The 20,861-nt window shown below is 40.4% G+C and overlaps 1 protein-coding gene and 1 pseudogene across 4 annotated transcripts in view; one reads left to right on the top strand and one right to left on the bottom strand.

Annotated features, from left to right (window-relative positions):
• Positions 1-20,861, top strand: part of Kmt2c (lysine methyltransferase 2C) — a 235,888-nt gene that overhangs the window by 21,077 nt on the left and 193,950 nt on the right. The window lies entirely within an intron of this gene.
• On the bottom strand, positions 11,242-11,508 carry LOC131905558 (large ribosomal subunit protein eL39-like; annotated as a pseudogene).

Genomic DNA, 20,861 nt, shown 5'->3' with positions numbered 1-20,861 from the left:
TGTCTTTTTTGCCTGAATATATGTCTGTGTACCACATGCTTCCCTGGTGTCCCTGGAGGCAAGAAGAGGCTGTTGGATTCCCTGGGATCGGAGTTACAATTATGAGCTGTTGAGGGTGCTGGAAATTGAACCCAGGTCCTCTGGAATAGCAGAGGTAGAAGCAGGAGGACCATAAATGTGTTACTAGCCTGCACTACATAATGAGTTAGTTCAAGTCCAGTTTGGGAAACGAGAACCTGACTCAAAATATTTTTGGGTGGAGTGGGGTTGGGGGGCAGCAGAGATAGCTCAGTGATAAGAGTATGCCTGGCATTCATGGTGGGTTTGGTTTAGTATCGGATAGCAGGGCTTCTCTGTGTAGTCCTGGCTGACCTGGAACTCTATATAGACCAGACTGGACTGAAAGTCACAGAGATCCACCTACCTCTGCCTCTCTAGTGCTGGGTTAAAGGTGTGGGCCACCATGCCCAATTTCATTCACATTTTCATCTATATAACATTTTGAGCATATATACCCACTATCCCCTTTTTTCTCATCCTACCTTTCCCAACCCTCTTCCTAAGTAGTCCCTCTTCACGTTCATGTCTTTTTTTTAAATAGCTCTTTGAGTTTCATTAGAGTTGTTTACAAGAGTGTGAATGTAGAGCTACACCACTAAAAAAAGTCTTTCTAACCCCCCCACCCCTTGCCCCCAAGCAACTATTAACTGTCTATTGACCATTGGACAAGGGTGTACATCATGCACTTCTCTTACCTCCGTGGGAGGGTGATGACTGGGCCCCAGTCTTCTGCATGTCTTGCTCAGTTAACACAGCTGATGTGAGTTCGAGTACAACTGCTGTGCCATGCTTGAAAGATAATGTTCCACAATACTCTTTCCCCTCTACTGGCTATTTCTGCTCTCTCTTTGGTGACATTCCTTGAGCTTGTGTGGGGGTGGGATGTTATAGATGTCACATTTATGTTATATTCAGTCATTTATCCTCTGCACCTTGAACACTTATGAGTCTCTGCAGTTACCACTGTTGCTGCAAAAAGCTTTCTCTGACAAAAGCTGATAGCATCATTAATTTATGGGTATAAACATAAATGTTTAGCCAGGCGGTGGTGGCACATGCCTTCAATCCCAGCACTCCGGAGGCAGAGGCAGAGGCAGGAAAATCTCTGAGTTTGAGGCCAGCCTGGTCTACAGAGCTAATTCCAGGATAGAGCCAAAGCTACACAGAGAAACCCTGTCTGAACCGAACTGAAAAACAAACAAAAAAGCCCACATAAATGTTTAGGGGGCTTTTTGATGGACATAACATGTCCATTTAGCAAAACAATTAGTGACTTCTCCAATTAGGGCCTATAATCTCCTCCACCATGGGCTTTAGGTTACACTGTTAGATGTGGAGCAGGCCTCAAATCCAATGAGAAATCGTTTGGTTACCTCCGTGCTAATGGGTACTTCTTAACTGTCTGGATAGTAGTGTAGCATGCAGGTGCCACTGCTGAGTTAAGGCTTAGCGATAGTGCTTCCTTAGTAGTTTATATTCAGCAGAAAAGAAATTTTCATCTTAGTTCTAGCTTATTATTATTCTTTTTTATAAAAATATCCTTCAACTAGAGCATGTGCTATCTTTAGCAATAGGGTCTTACTGTCTAGTTCTGGTGGACAAACAACAATAGTGGCAATTTGCCTATATTGTTTTATGAATACAAATTCCTAGTTCATTGAGAAATGCCTTTTCTTATTATTTTAAGCTTTTTAAAGACAGGACCTCACAATATAACACAGGCCTGAAACTCAAAGATCTGCCTGCCTTTACTTTTCTAATGATGAGATTATAGTCATAAACTGCCTTACTTGGCAACTATAATATATATATATACACACACACACACACACACACACACATATATACATATATATGTGTATATATATATTTAACTTTAATTTTTTAAGATTTATTTATTGGGGACGTGCAGAGGTCAGGACAACTTGATGTAATTGGTTCTTTCCTTCATCCATTTGGGTTTCAGGGATCAAATTGAAGTCTTCAGTCTTGGCAACAGGTACCTTTACTTGCTGAACTGCCTCACTAGCCAAGTTTTAATTTTATGCTTTTAATGAAAATAACTAAATGATTGGAAAGTCACAAATAAGCAAGTTGTTTATTGCTTCTGTTACTCATGTCCTGCTTTTCTGTAACTCATCTTTTCTTTCATTTCTGTTTCCAGCTGCTAACCAGATACAGCCCCAAGCTTCCACAAACTAATTTTATTTATCTTCATAAAGATGTCTGTAATTTTTTCTGTAGGTGACATTTAGAATTTTAGGGACGTTTGTTAGGGGAGAAAGAGAAGGGAACCATGGAATGAGTGAGAAATGAGAAGTCAGTGAAATTCAGTACTTAATGCTTGATGCTGACAAGATTCTGGTTTATTAAATATGCCCTCATGCAGCATCCTAATTTGTGCCATAGAGAAGGGCATGAAACCAAAGTGATTGTGTGAGGAAGTCCATTAATGTGTTTTTTGCCAATACATTATTTTAAAATTTTATTTATTTCTTTATTAATTGTATATGGGTATTTGTATGGAGGTCAATACAGCTTAAAGGAGTTGGTTCTCTCTCTTTCTTTTCTTTTTTTTTTTTTTTTGTTTTGTTTTTTTGAGACAGGGTTTCTCTGTATAGCTTTGTGCCTCTCCTGGAACTCACTTGGTAGCCCAGGCTGGCCTCGAACTCACAGAGATCTGCCTGGCTCTGCCTCCCAAGTGCTGGGATTAAAGGCGTGTGCCACCACCGCCCGGCCGGTTCTCTCTCTTTCTACCAAGTGAGATCCAGGCACACAACTTAGTTTATCAGTCTTTGACAGGAGGCCCCTTTATCGGATGTGCCATTTCTTTGGCTCCCATGTGTGTGTTATTCTTATTAAAAACTGAGGGGGACGGGAAACAGAGACCAGGGAGGGGGAATATGAATATGCTACACATGTTAGAGTGCCTATGGAGGCCACAAGAGGGTATTGGATGCCCTGGAACTGGAGTTACAGGTGGTTGAGCCTCTCAGTGTGGGTTCTGGGAACCCAACTCTGGTCTTCTGGAAGAGCAGGAATCACTCTTAATCACTATGCCATCTCTCCAGACTAAGTGTATGTGTGTTTATGTTTATTGTATTTTATTTTCTGAGGGGAATAGGATCTTACTATATGTCCACAGCATAACTAACTCCCTTTGTAGAACCTGGCTGATCTTGAACCCAGAGATTGACTGGCCTATCCTTCGAAGCTCTAGGATTAAAGGTGTATGCAACCACACTTGGCCACCAGTCCCTGTTTTTATTAAAGCCTTTTTGGTAAACCTTTGTACTAAATATACTTTTTCTAAATGACTAGTGTAAATTTAATTTAACTAGGACAAAAATCTGATTCAAACTTGTAGAATTTTATTTATATTTGAGAATGATTATGTTACATGGAAACAAGGAGTATCAAGTTTTGCATTGTGTCTTCTGAACACATTTAAGATAACTTCATTGTAGATGTTTCTTTGGAGTGACATTAATTATTTTTCATAATAAAAAATTGATCTGTTTTTGCAGTGGTTTTCTTTCATATGATTCAAAGAAAGCCTGGGTTTATCCTATTGTATAAGCAACTTTCAGGCAGTTAGTAGCTGTATAGCAGTCTGTTGTCTTGGTTTTGTCTTAAATCATAACTCCTTGGATTTTATTATTCTGAAGTTTTGTGAGATAATTGTAACATTTTAGAAGAGACTTTTTTTGTGGAAAGTAATAGTCTATAGGAGTCCGGGCTCTGAGTGGTAGGGTGTTTTAGTGTCCTGGAATAAACAAACAAAAAACCAATTATTTACCTAGTTTGTGTGGAAAGTCAGAACCTGATCTCTAGTTAGTTCATCTGCTCTTCACCTCCTCCCATGTTGAAGATCTTTAAAAATAAGAATTCTCTGGTACCATGGTTAAGCCATCACTTAAGCTTGTTCATTAGTTATTAGAGCAACAAAAGCAGATGACATCAGGTTTCTTTTTCCTTCCCCCTTTTCCTTGGTGGCAGGAGCCACCTTTCCTTGTTCAGTGCAGGAGCAAAAAAACATTGGGCCAGCTTCATTAAGGATAAGAAAGTTGGAAAAACTGCTTGTTTATTAACAGAAGGATAATTGTTGTAATTGTAGATGCTTGTTTTGAAGCTTGGAACAAGTGTTTTTTTTTCCCCTAAACTCTTTATTTAACATGATAAGTATCTATAAAATATGAGGAAGAAGAAAAGCAGGTTGCAGCATCTTAGACTTTTTTTTTTTTTTGAATTGAACAGCTTCCATTGTTAAATGGGAGAGTCTGCTTTAGCAGAATAAAGCCCTAGTAGGGCATTTATGGTACAAATCAGAGATCATTTTGACTTTCTCACTTCATAGATAGTATATTGGAAAGGATTTACTGAAAGGATTAACTTAAGTAAGGTTTTAACTTGGTGAAGTGAAATGATGGAAAAATGTGTTTTGTTTCCCTTTGTTTTATGTCCTGGGTTTCCAACAGACTTCTTTAGTGTAAGTATTACAAAATAATAAGTTGCACTTGTTGGGTTGTTTAGAATTAAACAGAGGGAAAGGTACCTGTACATGGTTACGAAAGAGTTAACCAAGCAGGCGGTCTCTGCTGGCTGTGTAGTAGTAGGATTCCAGGTCTGGGCTTCAGAGAATCCAGTCCACTTTTTTTAGGTGCTTGCGTATGTCGGATCTACTTTCTTTAATGGAGCTTCTATCGACCTATCTCCTCCTCTTTCTTCTCATTTTCTCCCCCCCACCCCACCCGCTTGTACTTACACACACACACACACACACACACACACACACACACACACATTCTCGTGTGTACACAGATTCTCATAGCCATAGGAGAACTTGTAAGAAAGAGCTTTGCAGGGAGTCCTTTTATTTTAAATTTTATTTTATTTTATTTTTTGTTTTGTTTTGTTTTGTTTGAGACAGGGTCTCTCTATGTAGAGAGACCTAGAACTCACTATTTAGATCAGGCTGTCCTTGAACTAAGATCTGCCTACTTCTGTCTCCTGAATGCTGGGATTAAAAGGGTCTTAGTGCCTATTTGTTTATTAAACATTTTAGTATTTACTTAAAAAGTTATTTTTGTGTGCATTGGTGTTTTGCCTGCATGTATGTCTGCATGTGTGAGGGTATCAGATCACTTGGAACTGGAGTTACAGACAGTTGTGAGCTGGGAGTTGAACCCTGAGTCCTCTGGAAGAGCAGCCTGTGCTCTTAACCTCTGAGCCATCTCCCCAGCTGCACCTATTTATTTATTTATTTTTCTTATGCTACTGCTGCTGTGGGATAAAGTTGGTAGGATTTAACAACGACCCTGCCTGGAATGTGATGTTGAAAGTATTCTTCTCAAGTGGTATTAGATTGATAGGGTTGATAGATTGATCTGTCTTAGTTTTATTTATTTATTTATTTATTTATTTATTTATTTATTTATTTATTTATTTATTTATTTATTTATTTATTTTGAGATATGGTCTCATGTATCCTATGCTGGCCTTGAACTCACTGTTTAGCCAAGACTGGCCCCAGAATTTTTATCTTAATGCAGCAACTCCTTGAGTGCTGTTGGGATTATAGGCATTCATCACCAAGCTCAGCCCTCAATTCCAATTATGAGTAAGATATGTTGGTGTATATACTTCTGGGGCTGGAGAGATGCCTCAGCAGGCAAGAGCACTTGCTGTAATTGAGTATTATTATATGAAATAGTAAATGCCAGGGCTGAAGAGCTGGCTCATTGGTTGCTCTTATAGAGAACTCAGGTTTTATTCCCAGCACCCATATGGTCCTTCACAACCATTTGAGTTTCAGGAAATCTGATGTCATTGTCTGATCTCCAATGGCCCCAGGCACACATATGGTGCACATACATATATGCATGTAAAACACTCATAAATATATAAAATAAATCTAAAAAGAAACAATAGTAAATGTCATAGCACATGATGTTATAGCCATCCTCTTCAGCTGTTATCGACAGAAAACTACTTCCAACATCAGAAAAAAATAAAAGAATAAAGCCTAAACATAACCAAAAAGCCTTTTTATCTCATAGAAAATATTTAACATTTCCTCATTAATTTTTTTGTTTTTATTTTTTTGAGACAGTGTCTTTATGTAGTCCTCTTAGACCAGGTTGGCCTTGAACTCACAGAGATCCTTTTAACCTCTACCACCCAATTTAATCCCTCTGCTGGAAATAAAGGTGTGCTTCACTATCTATATTTTGACACTGCCCAGGGTAAGGACATAGTCTCAACTTTATTTTGTTTATGAGTTAACATTAACTGTTAAAGTTGCAGGATCTTTTTTTTTTTTTTTTCTTCTTCTTCTCCAAGACAGGGTTTCTTTGTGTAGTTCTGGCTGTCCTGGAACTTAGTTTGTAGACCAGGCTGGCCTCCAACTCACAGAGATCTCCTGCCTCTGCCTCCCGAGTGCTGGGGTTAAAGGCATGTGCCACCATGCTCAGCTCAAAGAGATCATTTTTATGTTATATACTGTTCATAGCAGAGGCAAATAGTATGTGATAACATTTTCTTACGTTGCTTTTGGTTTTCAGTGTGTGATTGCCCTCTCCTCTCCTCCTATCCCCTCTCCTTCTGGTTTTCAGGACAAAGTTTCTCTGCCCCTGCCTCTCAAGTGCTGGGACAAAAGGCGCGTGCACCACAATGCCTGGCAACAGTTGTTATTTTTTTTTTTTTTTTTGGGGGGGGCGGGGGGAGCCGGCGTTTTCTAGACAAGATTTCTTTGTGTAGCTTTGCACCTTTCCTGGAACTCACTCTGTAGCCCAGGCTGGCCTTGTTATTTTATTCAAGCTCAACTAAGTTGAAATTCCTCTCTCTCCAAGATTTGAAGGCTCCAGAGTCACCATTATCCATTGTACTTACTAGATTTGATGCAGTGATTCTTACTCCTTTTTGGGTGGTATGTGTCACCCTTAAAAGCTTTGCTCAGGTTCCATTGAGAGCCTTTATTTATTTATCTATCTATCTATCTATCTATCTATCTATCTATCTATCTATCTATCTATCTATCTATCTACTTACTTATTTGAGATAGTCTCATGTTGCTGAAGCTGGCCTAAAAATGTCCCATGGAGTCAACTTTGAGCTCCTGATCCTTTACCTCCCAAGTGCTGTGCATTATAGGTGTACTTTATAACTTTTGTTCAATCAAAGTTTCTCAACATTGTCTAGATGTTCTTTTTGTTTGTAAGATATTATCTTACAATGCAGTGCTAGTATTCACTGTGCAGTTCAGGGTGGCATCTCCTCTCAGCCTTCTCAGTGTTAGGATTATTTTATATGCTATGATACCTAGATTTCTCCCTTGCTCTGTTTTTGAAACAATCTTACAACTTTAAAAATAATAGTTTTTTCTTGACCCCCATTTTTTTTTTTTCATCGAAATGGTCTATTACTAAAGAAAGGTAAATGTGTGTTTGGTCTACTAGGTTTTTTGGTTTTTTTGAGACAGTTCTTATTATGTAGCTTTGGCTGTCCTGGAACTCACTCTATAGACCAGGCTGTCCTTGAACTCACAGAGATCTGCCTGACTCTGCCTCCTGAGTGCTGGATTAAAGTTGTGGGCCACCGATGCTAAACAACATCTTGTCTTGTTGTATCCACAATCAGGAAACAGAGGTGGATGAATGTATGCCTGCTGCTCAGTTTGCTTTCTGTACTTAAGAGAGTTTAGGATCTCATGTCCAGAGAATGGTACCACAATGGGCAAGTCTTCTCACATTAGTTAACATAATCAATATAATCATTCACTGGCATTCCCAGAAGTCCATCTCTTAGGTGATTCTAGATCCTGTTAAATCGATGACAGTTAACATTAACCACACAACATCTCTCAGTGAGGGCTGGGGAGAAATGGCTCATTGGTTTATTCACTGCCTTCCCAGAGGACCTAGATTTGATTCCCAGCACCCACATGGCAGCTCAAAACTCTAACTTCTGTTCCAGGGGATCCTGGTCTCTGCAGGCAGTGCACATACATGGGGTACATGCAGGCAAGACACCCATACACATAAAATTTAAAAAAAAAATTGAGTACCACTTATGCCAAGGATTTTTGAATTTTATTTAATAAATCAAATGTGTGTGTGTGTGTGTGTGTGTGTGTGTGTGTGTGTGTAGTAGAGTGGTGTATGTGCATGTGACAGAGATAGCTTGGGTGCCTGAGTGCCATGTCATGCAAGTAGAAGTCAGAGGATAACTTCTAAAGATTGAACTCAGGTCACACTGTTTATGTTGTAAGCTCTTTTACCCACTAGATTATTCTAGACACTAGATTCTAGCACCATCTTTATGGAAAAAATATTTCACCGATGAGAGATGCAAATTTAATTTCAGATACTGATAAGTGCTATAAGCAAAAATACATATGGTAATGTATTGACAGCATTTATGATATGAGAGATGGGTCAGGCCATCAAAAAAATCTGTTGTGTGATGACAACAGTCTTTTCTCATGAGGTAGCTAGCTGTGATAATTTTCATTTTATTTATTTTAGATTATTTTATGCGTATGAATGTTTTTTCCTTCCTTCCTTCCTTTCTTCCTTTCTTTTTCCTGGTGTTTTTGAGACAGGATTTCTCTGTGTAGCTTTGAAGCCTATCCTGGAATTTGCTCTGTAGACCAGGCCTGCCTCTGCCTCTCAAGAGCCAGGATTAAAGGTGTGCACCACCACTGCCTGGCTTTTCCTTCTTTTTTAAATTTTATTAATTAAATTTGTTCATTTATTTTACAGTTCAACTGCAATTTCCTCTCCTTCCTTTCCTCCCATTTCCTCCCCCAACTTCCCCTCTGCCTCCCACCCCATCCACTCCTCTGTTTCTGTTCAGAAAGGGGCAGGATTCCCATTGGTATCAACAAAGCATGGCTCATCAAATTGCTGTAGGATTAAGCTCCTCCCAATGTATTAAGGCTGGGCAAGGCAACCCAGTATGAGGAATGGGTTCCCAAAAGCCAGCCAAAGTGTTAGGGACAGCCCCTGCGCCCACTGTTAGGAGTTCCAAGTTACACAACTGTCATATATATATGATGCATGATCCCATGCAGGCTTCCTGGATATCGGTCCAGACTCCTATGAGCCCAGAGCAGATGTTTCTGTGGGTTCTCTTGTGATGTCCTTACTCCCCTGGCTTGTACAATCCTTCCTTTCTCCAGCAGGATTCCCAGTGTTTGGCTGGGTTCTCTGCATCTGTTTCCATCAGTTACTGGATGGAGGCTCTGATGACAGTTAGGGTAGTTACTAATCTATGAGTATAGAATATTATCATTACATTGAGGTTTTTTTTCTTCTCTCTTTTCCCCTCCAGTCATGTTTGGTTCTATCCTAGGTTCTCTGGGCCATCTAGCCTCTGGGTCCTGGCACTCCAGGCAGTGTCAGGGGTGGGCTCACTCTTGTATGGGTCTGAGGCTAGACCAAGTGTGTGAATGTTTCGATTGCATGTGTGGAAGTGCACCACCTGCATGCCTGGTGTCCTCTGAGGTCAGAAGAGGTCATTGGATCCTCTTGGAATGGAGTTATAGATAGTTGTAAGCTTCCATGTGGGTGCCGGGAATTGAACTTGGGTCTTCTTCTAGAGCAGTAAGTGCTTTCAATCTCTGAGCCATCTCTCCAGCACAGTTGGGAGAAATTTTAGTAAGAACATAGTTCATTGTGAGGGCTACAAAACAGAATGGGCATGTCATATTCAGGGAACACTCACTTCTTAAAATAAAAACAAAAGATTATAGCACTTTAGGAGGTCATGTTTGGGAGGTACACAGGTTCCTGATCATACAGTGACTGCGTGCATAATGAGAAGCTGTTCATGGAGTGATTGTATGCATGGTGAGGAGCTGATCATACAGTGACTGCGTGCATGAAGAGCTGATTGATCATGTGACTGCATGAATAATGAGAAGTTGGGATTTTTCTTTTTTCTAAAAGCTTTATAATTTGTATGTCTCTATGAGTGTCCAGTGCATTTGTGCTGGCACCTACAGAGGTCAGAAGAGGGTGTCAGATCTCTTGGAGTTGAAGTTACAGACATTGTTAGCTGCTTGATGTGTGTGCTGAGAACAGAACTTGCATCCTCTGGAAGAGCAGCAAATGCTCTTAGCTTCTGAACCATATCTCTAGCCCCAGGAGTTGGGATTTTTGTCTGTCATCAATTCATAAAAAACTATTGGAGAATTTAAACCTTGCAGATCAATAGGGCTGTTGAAATAATTTTAGTAGATTAAGTGTGGAGTTAGGGTGGTGAAGGAGAGAAGTGATCCTACATGTTTGGAAGCTACAATGATAAGATCTGCTAATAGATTTAATGGACTGGATGAGGAAAGGAAAGTTGCCTTCTTGGTGTGTAGTTTACACATCTGGGCAGTAGTGCTTATGAGATCCCAGCAGAGATTTAAACTTTAAAATCAGTTTTAAACTTGATTAGAGGTATCTTAACTAATCATCTAAATATAATCATTTAATTGATTATTAAGTTTATTATTGCTTTGTAGTGAACAGCCTTGAATATTTTTGTTACCATGGGTATATTCTAGAAGATAAACTTCTATTTAAAATTCTCTTAACCAAAAATGGTTACTTTGCAAGGCTTTTTGTTTATTTATTTGTGCGTGTTAACATGCACATGAGCATGCTGGGTATGCATGCTTGTCTTCCACTATCACACTCTGCCTTATTCCCTTTAGATAGACTCTCTCACTGAAGCTTGCCACTTCAGCTAGGCTGGATAGTCAGGGAGCTCCCAGGGTCCACCTGTGTTTCCTTCCCCCTTGCTAGAGTTATAGTCATGTGGGGCCATGTCCATTTTTTTTTTTTTTTTTTTTTTTTTAGGTTTCACATTTTATTACTGAAAAAAAAAAAAACAATTATCTCATGTGGAACAGATAACAGCAAATCAGACCCCCAACTTACAGAGGTTTAAAATGTTTAGCTCCACCTGGTAGGATAGATGGTCATGATTCAGTCTAAACCCATAGTCGTGTTATTATGTGTGAATTCTTTTTTTTTTTTTTTTTGGTTTTTCGAAACAGGGTCTCTCTGTGTAGCTTTGCGCCTTTCCTGGAACTCACTTGGTAGCCCAGGCTGGCCTCGAACTCACAGAGATCCACCTGCCTCTGCCTCCCGAGTGCTGGGATTAAAGGCGTGCGCCACCACCGCCCGGCTATGTGTGAATTCTTAATAGACCCAGCTTCATTCTCCTCCAGTAGCTTTTCTTGGAGTTATACCTGATATTACCAGTTTTCATTCAAATCCATTGGGGAATAGGGTGAGTTTGCTTTTGTTTCTTGGCCAGGAATCACTTGATTCTGAAAATCTTGTGAGAAGACGTGACAAAAAGCTGAGTCAGGCTTATGGTGCAGGATGGCTGAAGAAAGGAGAAGAGATAGATGGCCACCTTTTTGCATGGGGTTTGGGGCTTTGAATTCATATCCCCATATTTGCACAGTAAGTGCACATACCTACTGAGCCATCTAACCAGGCCCCAACATTTATGCCTTTTTGGGTTAGGGCTTTGAGCTATGACACAGAACAAAAGATACTCAAGCAGAAGATTTGAAAGAAACCTTAACAGAAAAAAAGAAAAATGAAACAACAGTTAAAACTTGTTTAGATATAGCTCAGTGGTAGAGTTCTTGCTTAATGTGTACAAGGACCTGCTTCAATCTTTAGTAGTTACTCCTCCACCCAATACCGGTAGATGAGCCAGGTGTAGGAATGCACACCTGCAGTCCCAAGACTCAGGAGTCCTAGCAACCTGATTTAATCTCTGATACCCACCTGGTAGGAGAGAACTGACTTCCACATGTGTGCTGTGACATGTACATGTACATGTGCAGTTACTCCCAATAAATAAATGTATTTTTAAGAAAAAGGTCATAATGGAATAAGCAGCATGTTGGAGAACACTTCAATTTTGGCAGAATGATATGTTTGTGGACTGCAGTATTTTCCTGTGGTATGTTGTATTAGTAGTCAGATTCACACCCTAGTCTTGCTATTTAGTAGCCATTTGATAAGGAGCTGATCATATAACTTAGTTTTTCTCAGCCTTAAATGTGATCATGGGTTGTTGTGGACAAATAAATGCATGTAAAGATGACTTCCAGAGGTTAGGTGGAGTGATCTCAAAGTATTGTTTCTTTGCTGTTGACAGTGAATATGGGTAATAAATAGAATTACACTCTCAGTGAGTTTTGTATTTCATGTGTAAAATTAAAAACTTAACCATGTATGGTGGTTAGTGCACACTTGTTATCCCAGCACTGAAGTCACTGAGAGAGGAGGTTTATGGGTTCCAGGCCAGTGGTGCTACAGAGGAGGACCCTATAACAAACAAAAACAATAGTAGTAACATAAGTCACCAACATAAGCTCATTTGGTAAGTGCCCGAGGATTTGAGTTCAGATCCCTGGCCCTCATATAAAAACCATGCATGCACATGCCTGAACCCCTATCCTTGGGTAGGGTAGAGATGGGGTCTTTTACCCCATCCCTCTCCAGTGCTGGTATTAACAAGTAAGCACCAAAGTGTGTGTTTGTGTTTGCATGTGTGTGTATTCTTGTGCTCATGGAGGCCAGAAGAACTTCAGATCTCCTGGAACTGGAGTTACAGGTAGTTGTGAGTCGCCACCTAATGTGGGTGTCGAGAGCTGAACTCAGGTCCTTAGCCATTTAGTCATCTCTCCAGCCCCATGTCCTCTTTTTAAAATGTAAGTTCTAGGGATTCAGCTCAGGTCCTCATGATTGCAAGGCAAGCACAATTACTACCTACTGAGCTATCTCCTCAGTCAACACGTCTTTGTCTCCCCTTTCCAAGTGCTGTGATTATAAGCATGTACCACCATATCCAGTTTTTCAGAGGGTGGAAATAGAACCCAGGGCTTCTTGCATGCCAGACAGCATGCTGCCAATTGGGCTATGGCCCTCAACATAGTTTTTTTGAGTGGTGGGGTGAGCATTGAACTCAAGACTTTGTGTATGCTAGACAAGCACTACACACTGAGTTATTTAGCCCATTAGTTTACTTTTTTACTTGTGTTTATTTTCATGTACATTCCTACCTAGGTCCTGTGTCAGGTACTTTCTTGCTTCAAATGTCAGAAACCGTAGTTAAAAAATGGCTTCAACAAGTAGAAATTTACCTCACAAGTATAATCAAGTTTTTATTTTTGTTAGCTAATATTATTTCCTTCTTGGGTCTCTGAGGGAGTTGAAGATTAGTTAGTTATAGTTGAAGATTAATTAGGATAGAAAGTGAATTAGATACATTTTGGACTTACCAAAATAGGATAGATAGTGGAATTATTTTCTCTGAATTTGTCAAATACAAATGGACTAGACATTGTTTAGGTATTTATTACTTGTATATATTGTATATAGTTATTGTACTTTTGTATATAGTTTTTCTTATGTTAGTTATAAGCTTTTTTCTTTTTTCTTTTTATTAAAATAGAAAAGGAGAAATATGGTGATATTTTATTTTGTACTAAAATGTTATTTGTATGTTAATAAACAAAGTTAATAAACAAACAAACAAATAAATTGTCAGGACTTAGATATGTTGCTCCTTCCTCATTCCTTTCATTTTCACCTTATTGATGGTTGCTAGATTAATTTATTTGGCACTATAGTATATGAAAAAATGTAATGTAAGCATGGGAAATAGAGGAGAAAAACAAAAAAGCTCATGGAACTTATATTTTAATGAGGATGAGGGAAAAGACAGATTAACATAGGTAAACATTTTATTATGTCTGAAATATTAAGTATTATGGGGAAAATAAAGTAGTGGACAGGATAAGAAGGGCTGTATTGCTTTAGTAGCATAAGCTGATTGGGGAGGTCTCTCAGTAAGATGACTTTTGAGTCTTAAAGGCAGTGTGAGAATGCAGAGTGAAAAAGCTGTATGTAGGGATTAGCATTTTGGGAGCAGGGAACAGTGAATGAGAAAAGGCTCTTGTGCTTGAGTTCATAGAACTGAATTGAAAAGAGGCTGATCAGTAATAAAGGACAAGTAAGCAAAGTAATGGAGTCAGGTCATGTAGGGTCTTGCATTGTGAGACCTGTTGTTTTATACTTAGGTGAGAAGAGATATGCCTGTGGGAACTTTTGAGCAGAGAAGTGACCTAAAACGCTTATTTCAGGACTGGGCCACCTACAATGATGCAGAGTGCTTACCTAGTATAGGTGAGACCTTGGGTTCAATGCCCAGCACCAAAAGAGGGGGCGGGGGAAGGCTCATACTAGCTGCTTTATTGAGAAAAGAGTGAGAAGATAAAGGGAGAAGCAGACCTACTATTAAGAGAAACAGCCGCCAGGAGAGAGGGTTTAGAGCAAGAGAGGAGTAGGAGTGAGTGTTGAAGTGATTCTTCATGTTTTCAGGTACAGCTGAAAGGGTTTATGGAGAGATTGATAGAGGGTGTGAGAAAAAGAGGATTTGTATTAACAACCATAGTCAGTAAAGATGATAATTACCCACACACTTCTTTCATTTGGAATATAAACCTTTCCTGAATGAAGCCTTCATAAATTTTTCTCTCAGCTCTTTTTGGCCATGACTAGGCATGTTTCCATGTGGTAGGTATAGCTGGAGCTGGGAAAGCAATACTGTGTACAGTCAGCTTCCTAATGGGAGGTGGACTCTATAACAAGGAACAAAGTAAGAGGAAGGAGGCAGTGTGATTGGGTAACCAATAGTGACATGGTTTTTGTTGGGTTGGCTATCCTATAGTGACTTGTAAATAGTCTTTGATAAGTACTTAGATTTTATATAGATTTTTAAATGTATGTGCATATATATATTTGTGTATATATATTTATTTATATATAATATTAAAAATATTTTTTTGAGACAGGGCTTCCCTGTTCAGCCTAGACTGGCCTAGGACTGTTGATTCTTCTGCTTCAACCATTTGAGTGCTGATGTTACAGATATACACTATTTTTGGTTCATGAGTTGGTTTATAAACTGAGATGAGTTTTGAAGATTTGAAGTAAACAAAACAAGATTTGAAATAAAAGAAGCTCCTTTGAAAGTTACAAGTATGGACAGGCAACTGCAGAGTCCAATGCATAATTTGAATGTTGACTAATCTTTTTTTTTTTTTTTTTTTTTGAGACAGGGTCTCTCGTCTCTCTTTGTATCCCTGGCTGTTCTGGAATGTACTCTGTATATGATGCTGGCCTCAAACTCAGAGATTCACTTGCCCCTTCCTTCTGAGTGCTGGGATAAAGGCTTGTGTAACCACACTCTGCTTCTAGTCACTTTTTATGAAACTATCACTATGCATCTTATAGGGGCTGTACCCTTTCTACGTGCCTATTGTTATTGTCTTCCAGCACTAAAGATGACCACTTTTCTTTTTAATTTCTTCTGGTTCATTGACCTTTCTTGCCTCCCCACTTTTTCTTCCTGTATCCACAAGGCTCATAACTAGGTTATTTAGTGTCAAAGGAGTTTTGTTTATTGCTTCTATGTTATACTTACTGCTCTTCCTTCAATATAGAGTGGTGGTGGTGGTGGTGGTGGTGGTGGTGGTGGTGGTGGTGGTGGTGGTGGTGGTGGTGGTGGTGTCGTCGTTCCCCCCCACCCCAGGGTTTCTCTTTGTAATTTTGTAATTGCCCTAGCTGTCCTAGAACTCTATTTGTAGAACAGGCTGGCCTGAAACTCACAGAGATCCATCTGTCTCTGCCTCCCCAGTGCTGGGATTAAAGGACTTTGCCACTGCTGCTGGCTGGGTGGTGCAGTTTTAAGGTTTGGGTGTGGGCTTTTCATCAGACTTTACAGTTTTTTGAACCTCAGTTCCACTGCTACTCAGCTGCCTTGACCCAGTCCACTTTATGCATAACTCTAATGATTTGTTCAGGGGAGGATATTCACATAAAGGTCAGCAGAACGGAGCATTTTGGGCAAGTTCATGAAGCCTAGAGCATTTAATGATGATGTATGTGGAACACTAAGTACACTGCCTTTAAAACATTTAAGGGGGAATGTAATGAAATGGTCATCATTTTAACCTTTGACCAGGTGTTGATCACTAACAATCACTAGCTAGGTGAATTGTAAATGTAGAAGTAGGACCAAGAGGAAATAACTGAAATTTTGTAAAAGGAATGTTTAAAAAGCCATCTTTTGTTTCTTAGTCAAATGATGTAGGTCATTAGTAATAATTTGTGTGCTAGGTCATCCTTCAGTTGAGGGAATACTCTAAAGCTTTTCTATTCTGGGCTTTCTTCTACATAGATAGTATTCACTTTGTTATACTTGGTAGACTACTTCCAACTTCTTAGTTGTGAACTTAAAAACATTTTCTTTCTTTTGGGTTTTTGAGACAAGGTTTCTCTGTGTAGCCCTTGCTGTCCTGGAACACTGTAGAGCAGGCTGGCCTTCAACTAGAGATCCTCTTGCCTATGTCTCCTGAGTGCTGGAATTAAAGGTATGCGCCACTACCGCCCAGCTAAAGCCACATTTTTTTTTTCTAAGAAGGAAATTAACTTAGGTTTATATCATAAAATTTCTAGAGCTACAACATCCCAAGACCTAAAATATATTCACTTATTTTTGCCATTTTTGTATGGAACTACCTCCACCCCCAGACCTATTTATTGCGTGTATGTATGTTCTTATGTCGCCTTCATGCTAGTACCAGTGGAAGCCAGAAGGTGTTGTATTATTGTTGTTTGTTTTTACTCTTTTCTGGATGGCCTGCCACCCAGCTCCCAAATAAATCACACACTGAGGCTTATTTTTACTTATGGATGCCTGGCCTTAGCTTGGCTTAGTTTCTAGCCCGCTTTCCTTATTTTAAATTGTTCAGTCTATCCTTTGCCTCCGGGCTTTTCCCACTCTCTAACTTCTGTAAATCTTACTCTTACTCTGTGGCTTGCTGTGTAGCTGGGTGGCTGGACCTTGGAGTCCTCCTCCTTCTCTGGCTCCTATCTTAGGTCTCCCCCCAGTTTTCTCCTTCTATATATTCTCTCTGCCTCCTAACCCTGACTAGCCTTTCTCCTGCCTTGCTATTGGCCAGTTCTTTAAGACCATCAGGTGTTTTACACATGCACAGTAACACAGCTTCACAGAGTTAAACAGATGCAACATGAACTAAAGTAACACACCATAAAATATTCTACTACAGTGTTGTAACCCCTTGAGCTGGAGTTATATACAGTTGGTTAAGCTGCCCACTCGGGTGCTGGGAACTGAACTTGGGTCCTCTAAAAGGGCAGCAGCTGCTCTTAACCATTGAGCCACCTCTCCAGTCCTGTGGAATGTTTTTTATTGGAAAGACTGATTGTAGATTTGGAGGGAAAATCAGTTTAATGTGCATTATATATAATGTATTCTTTTCTTATCAATTTTTCCCAGAAGAATATTTTTCAAGGTGAGAAGAGGATATGATAATTGAGATTTATCCCCCTTTGAATGTTGGTGCTTGAACTCAGGAAGATTGTTTTTATTTTTAATGAAGTTTTGCCATTGACTAGATGAAAGGCACTTTAAAATTTCATTAGCCTTATATTGTAATTTGTCTTATAAACTTACAATTTGGGACTTTAGAGATGCCTCAGTGACTACAATGCTTGATGGGCAAGTGTGAAAACCAGAGTTCAGGTCTCCAGAACTCATATGAAAGCTAGACAGTTCTGGAGGATTCACTGTTAGTACTATGTATGTAGTGTTCTCTGTGTGCTATAGGTCCTCTTTCAAGCATATCGTTTAAGTCCTCTTCTCTTTCCACCCTTTAGTGTTAGTGTGAGACAAGGTTTCACTAGCCTAGCCTAGAACTCACTATGTAGCTCAGGCTGGCTTTTGAACTCACAGTAATCTTTCTACCTCATCTTTCTAATACTGATAATACAAGAGTGAGCTATAATGCTTCACTCAAAATCCCCTTACTGTTGAGGAATTCAGTAAGTGATGTATATGTAAATGATAATAAATCCAGAACTTTTCCATATCTAAGAATCGAAGTTCTTTGTTTTTCCTTTTGTGCTTCCCTTCTTTTTGATAAGTCTTAAAATTCTACTCTAGTTGGGTGGGTTGGAGGTGGGAAGGATCTGAGAGGAGTTGGGGGAGGGGAACTTTGATCAATGGCTCCCCTTCCAAACTGTTGACCTCAGCCACCAAATTTTCTCTAAGCCTGAATTTCTTTAATTGAAAATGAGGAGGAATTTATGTGTCTGTTGCACTGACTTATCAAGAAAGTCCAGTGCTTTCTGTCTCTCTGACACACACACACACACACACACACACACACACACAATTAGACATGCGCGGGCGGTCTAATTGGTTTGTAGTTGCTATAGTGACCATTTTCCCCTCAGTATGAGAGTTACTCTTCATATTGGTGTGTGTGCTTCTCAACTTAGTTCTCACCAGGGAAATAGCTAACAAAGAACTTTTTAGTTTCTTCTTCCTTAGTGGTAGTAACAAAATACCACAGAGTAACTACTTAAAATAATAGCCCCCCCCCCCCTTTATTTTTCTTCATGGATTTTGAGGCTGGAAGTCCAAGCCAGCAAGGTTGATTCTTTTTGGGCCTTCCTTTCAGTTTGGTTTACAGATAGCTGTATTTCTTCCTGTGTGCTGACATGGTCTTGCTTTTATGTTGAGTTGTGAAGTCTTTTTGTTGAAAAATTGTGTGTGTGTGTATGTACACCTACGTGGAATTCAGAGGACAACTTAGGAGAGTTGGTTTTCTCCTTTCATGATGTGGGCCATGAGTATCACATTCTAGTTGTCAGGCTTGGCAACAAGTGCCTTTACCTGCTGAGCCATCTCACCAGCCCCCAGACTGTATCTTTTTTTGTTGTTAATTTACAAAGATTAGATTTATTCATTTTATCTGTGTTAAATATTTGCCTGAGTGTATGCATGTGCACCATCTTTGTGCTCGTTACCCCTGAAGGTCAGAAGAGGTTGGATCCTCTTGAATTGGGTTAATGGATGGTTGTAAATCACCATAAAGGTTTTCGAGCATGTCTCTACTGTCATAATCACTATTTTTTTTTTCAGAAAAGTTTCCTGTCTATATTTCTGATACCAATTTTCTGTGCTAAATTGCTTTGACAAAATGCTTCAGGAAAGCATCTTAAGAGAGACAGGTTTGGGCTGGGTGGTCGTGGTGCACACCTTTAATCCCAGCCCTTGGAAGCAGGAGAATCTCAGTGAGTTAGCTAGCCTGGTCTACATAGAAAGTGAGTTCCAGGACAAGTAGGACTGCTAAACAGAGAAACCCTGTCTTGGAAGAGAGAGGGGGGGGGGGGAGAGGGAGGGAGGTTTTATTTTAAGTCACAGCTTTAGATAATTCAGTTGCTTGTCCCCACGTGCTTGAACAAAGCATGGTGGTGGGAGCATGTGGTAGATTAGGTTCTTCACACCAGGGTGGACAGTAAACAGAAGGAGGATGCTTGGGGCTCTGACTTTCTTTCCCTTTCTTTCTTTCTTTCTTTCTTTCTTTCTTTCTTTCTTTCTTTCTTTCTTTCCCTCCCTCCCTCCCTTCCTTCCTTCCTTCCTTCCTTCCTTCCTTCCTTCCTTCATTGCCTTCCCCTTCCCCTCCCCTTCCTCCCCCTTCCTCCCCCTTCCTCCCCCTTCCTCCCCCTTCCTCCCCTTACTCCCCTTCCGCCCTTCCTCCCCTTCCTTCCTTCCTCCCCTTCCTTCCTCTCCTTCCTCTCCTTCCTTCCTCTCCTTCCTTCCTCTCCTTCCTCTCCTTCCTTCCTCTCCTTCCTTCCTTCCTTCCTTCCTTCCTTCCTTCCTTCCTTCCTTCCTTCCTTCATTGCCTTCCCCTTCCCCTCCCCTTCCTCCCCCTTCCTCCCCTTCCGCCCTTCCTCCCCTTCCGCCCTTCCTCCCCTTCCGCCCTTCCTCCCCTTCCGCCCTTCCTCCCCTTCCGCCCTTCCTCCCCTTCCGCCCTTCCTCCCCTTCCGCCCTTCCTCCCCTTCCGCCCTTCCTCCCCTTCCGCCCTTCCTCCCCTTCCTTCCTCCCCTTCCTTCCTCTCCTTCCTTCCTCTCCTTCCTCTCCTTCCTTCCTCTCCTTCCTTCCTTTGAGACAGGGTTTCTCTGTAGCTTTGGAGCCTGTCCTGGAACTCACTAGATAGATCAGGCTGGTCTTGAACTCACAGAGATGTGGCCATCTTACCTGCCTCTGCCTCGCGAGTCCTGGGATTAAAGTCTTGCGCCACCACAGCCTGGCTGAGCTTTCTTTCTTTCTTTTTCTCCTTTTATTCCATAGGATCCCCAGTATATGGAACGTGCTGCCCACATTTTGGGCAGATCTTCTGTCAGTTGATTCTGTCTGAAAAAGCCTTTCAAAACAAAACCATGCCAAACGTGGTGGTGCATGTCTTTAATCCAAGCACTTAGGAGGCAGAAGCAGGTGAATCTCTGAGTTCGGGGTCAGCTTGGTTTACAGAGTGAGTTCCAGGATAGCCAGGACTGCACAGAGAAACCCTGTCTTGAAAAAACAAAACAAAACAAACCCACAATTACCCTCATATATATGTATTTGTCCACAACCTGAAAAATGTGACCTTGTTGGGGGAAATATTGTAAGGAGATTCTTTAATACAATTGGATTTAGTGAGGTAACCCTAGAATAGGACAATCTCTAAGTCCAGTGATGGTTGTCCTTGTAAGAAGGAGACCTAGATACTGACACACAGAATGTTGACCATTGGATAAAGAAAACAAAGACTGAAATTAGAAAGCCATAAGATAGGCCTCACCAAGGATTGCTGGCACTACCAGAAACCAGGAGACAAGACACAGAACAGATTTTCTCTTAGA

The sequence above is a fragment of the Peromyscus eremicus genome, chromosome 3 (genome assembly GCF_949786415.1).
Source record: "Peromyscus eremicus chromosome 3, PerEre_H2_v1, whole genome shotgun sequence".
Classification (NCBI taxonomy): Eukaryota; Metazoa; Chordata; class Mammalia; order Rodentia; family Cricetidae; genus Peromyscus; species Peromyscus eremicus.
This window is presented reverse-complemented; position numbering and strand designations above follow the sequence as displayed.